Below are 3555 nucleotides of genomic sequence, written 5' to 3' on the forward strand. Positions count from 1 at the left end.
CTTCCACATGGGCGTGTCGCACGCCTGTGTTGTTTTGGCAGGCTCGACCACGGCCGTATTGCACGGCCGTGGCGTTTAATTGTAACCCGTGTTGGGGAAATCTTTTGCCCTACTTTCACACGGCCTTAAGCACGCCCGTGTGCTTGGCCGTGTTTCTATGGAAACACCTATATTCAAGATTTCTATTAGTAAGTTAGGAGTTAAATACCAAAATTCAAAGAAATTAATATTGTTAGTGCTCGGGTTACCTCCCGAGAAGCTCTTATTTATAGTCTAAGCTCGACTTACCTCTCTGTTGTATGGTCATGGTGGTTTGAGGAGTTTATACTCCTCATTTCTGCAATCAGTCTCATCAAAATAAGGTTTTACACGTGTGTTGTTTAACTTAAAAGTGTCGAACCTGGGATGACTCACCTCCACTGTACTGAATGGAAAAATACTGAGTATCGTAAGAGGGATTTCCTCATTCGGTGTGGTAGTGACAATGTGGGGATCTGCAGCATCTAGTAAGACTTTATCACCAACCTTAAGTTGATTTGGAGAGGTATCGGGCTCGTTTTGGCGTAGTTTTGGTTTATCGTGTGTTCTTGGTTTATGTGCTCGCCATTCGTCTAGCTCCTCTATCCGTAGCCTTCGTTCTTCATGAATGTGTCCTCTATCATTTCTGGAACATGACTCGTGAACTTTTTTGAAGCTCAATTTATGCAAAGTCATATTGTCAGTTTTAGTAGATTGGTGTAGACCATTACCTTCAATGTTCGATGTGATGCCAGAATTACGAGCTTGAAGGGTGTTCGTTTCGTCTCCCACACGAAGTGTAAGCTTACCTGTGCCAACATCAATAATTGTTTTAGCAGTTGCTAAAAAGGGCCTCCCTAAAATCAAAAGGGTGCTATTATCCTTCTCCATGTCTAGAACAACGAAATCAACGGGAAATATGAACTTATCTACTTTCACTAGTACATCTTCAATAATACCCCTAGGAAATCTTATAGTTTTATCTGCCAATTGAATGCTCATCCTAGTTTGTTTAGGTTTCCTAAGACCTAGTTGCTTAAACATTTTGTAAGGCATGACGTTAATACTAGCCCCTAAATCAACTAATGCATGATTTATATCTAAACTACCAATTAAGCAAGGAATTGTAAAACTCCCAGGATCTTTCAATTTTTGGGGTAGCTTATTATGTAGAATAGCTGAGCAGAATGCGTTTAGCTCCACATGCGACACTTCATCCAACTTCTGCTTATTTACTAAAAGCTATTTTAAAAATTTCATTGCATTCGGCATATGCGATAGAGCTTCAATAAACAGTAAGTTAATATGTAATTTTTTAAAAGTTTAAGGAATTTACCGAATTATTCGTTTGAGCGGTCTTTCCTTGTCGCGTTAGGATATGGGACACGAGGTTTATATTTTTCATTCACTGTTTTGTTATGACTTACCTCACTTTTACCTTTGCTCACCACAGTTTCTTGCATCAATTCTGGCTCAGGCGCAATGAATCCTTCCTTATCTTGAGTACTAATTATGTTGAGGTGTTCCCTTGGATTAGGTTCAGTATTACTTGGTAAGCTACCTTGTGGTTGTTCGAAGATTAGTTTGGATAACTGGCCTATCTGATTTTTGAGCCCTTGGATCAATGCTTGTTGATTCTTAAGTGTTGTCTCGGTATTTTGGAAACGTGTTTCTGATACCGAGATGAATTTAGAGAACATCTCTTCAAGGTTTGGTTTCTTCTCTTGTTGGTAAGGTGCTTGTTGACAACCCTAAGGATTTTATGGCTTTTGATTCCCTTTACCACCCCAAGAGAAATTTGGATGGTTCCTCCAACCTGCACTATAAGTATTACTGTATGGGTTATTTTGAGATCTAAAGTTATTGTTACCCATATAGTTGACTTGTTCCTCTTCGGTTGTACGATTGAAGGATTGATATTCTGTATGCACACCTCCTCCACTTGAGTCACACCTTATTACTGGATGTATCTGCGTAGAACCAAGTAAACCATCAATCTTTTTATTGAGAAGTTCTACCTCATTTGACAGCATAGTAACTGAGTCAACGCTGTAAACGCCGGCTATTTTTGTTGGCTTAGTCCTCATGACTTGCGACTGATAGTTATTTAGTGACATTTCTTCAATGAATTCATAAGACTCTTAAGGTGTTTTGTTGTTGATGGTTCCTCTAGCAGCTGCGTCAATCATCTGTCTTGTCGAGGGATTCACACCATTGTAAAACGTTTGAACTTGCAGCCATAGAGGTAACCCACGGTGAGGGCACCTTCGCAATAGATCCTTGTATCTCTCCCATGCATCGTAAAGTGTTTCTAAGTCCATCTGCACAAAAGAAGAGAAATCATTACGTAACTTTGCCGTTTTAGCCAGTAGAAAATATTTTAGTAGAAATTTTTCGATCATTTATTCCCAAGTAGTGATAGAGCCTCGTGGTAACGAGTTTAACCACCATTTAGCTTTGTTTCTCAGTGAAAAAGGGAATAATTGAAGGCGAATGGCATCATCAGAAATGCCATTAATTTTTAAAGTGTCGCAAAATTCCAGAAAATTTTCCAAGTGAGTGTTGGGATCCTCATCCTACAAACCATCAAACTGAACAAATTGTTGTATATCTGAATTGTGTTAGGTTTCAGTTCAAAATTATTCGCAGCAATAGCAGGTCTAACTATACTTGACTCAGTTCCTGTTAAAGAAGGTTTAGCATAGTCATACATAATACGTGGAGTAGGATTTTGATTAACCGCAATTGTAGGAGGCAGCTGATTGCCTTGGTTTTCAGCCATCTCTTCGGTTGGGGATTGAGTATCATCTTCTTGCTCGTTCTCTGTGTATCTTAAGCTTCGCCTTATTTCTCTTTGGTTTCTACGAACTGTGCGATCGATTTCTTCGTCAAACAGTAATGGTCCCGACGGGTTTCTTCTAGTCATAAACTATGAAAACCTACCAAGAGAAGGAAAAAGGAAGTTAATAAATAATAATAAAATTAAATTAAATTGCAAGAAAAATGAATGGCTAAAGTAACAAAAATTGAGTGTTCCTAATATTTCAGTTCCCCAGCAACGGCGCCAAAAACTTGATCGTGAGGTTTTGTGATAGATTTTAAATATTTATAATTACTCGTTCTTGAACAAACTATTATCGCGATGTAGGCAAGTGTACCTATTGAATAGTAGTATAGTTTTAGCAAGACCGGATTGTCAAACCCAAAGGAACTAAAAGTACTAGTAATAAGTGTCTTTTTATTATCTAGCCTAAGAATAAAGAGGTTTTATTTTAATTAACTAATTATCTAAACTAAGAACTCATAGAGAAAGAATTGGGGAATTTCTTTTGGGAAAATCGATTGAATGAAGACAATACCTAAGGAAAAATCCACCTAGACTTTACTTGTTATTCTGGCTCCGAATCAGACAATTTATTCATTCAACTTGTTCTGTAGAGATCCCTACGTTATGTTATTATCCCTATTCAAGACTAATAACGTCTAATCCCTAGATTGAATAACCAAGATTTTTCTCTAATTAACACTCTAGGGTTG

General features: G+C 37.9%; 1 non-coding gene across 1 annotated transcript; it reads left to right on the forward strand.

The window, feature by feature from the left end:
- Nucleotides 1-2265: 2265 nt before the first annotated feature.
- Nucleotides 2266-2373, forward strand: LOC121210209 (small nucleolar RNA R71). Its single transcript, XR_005905333.1, has one exon. It is a non-coding gene; the product is annotated as a small nucleolar RNA R71 (small nucleolar RNA).
- The last annotated feature ends 1182 nt before the right edge of the window (nucleotides 2374-3555 follow it).

Source organism: Gossypium hirsutum, chromosome A11, assembly GCF_007990345.1.
Source record: "Gossypium hirsutum isolate 1008001.06 chromosome A11, Gossypium_hirsutum_v2.1, whole genome shotgun sequence".
Lineage (NCBI taxonomy): Eukaryota > Viridiplantae > Streptophyta > Magnoliopsida > Malvales > Malvaceae > Gossypium > Gossypium hirsutum.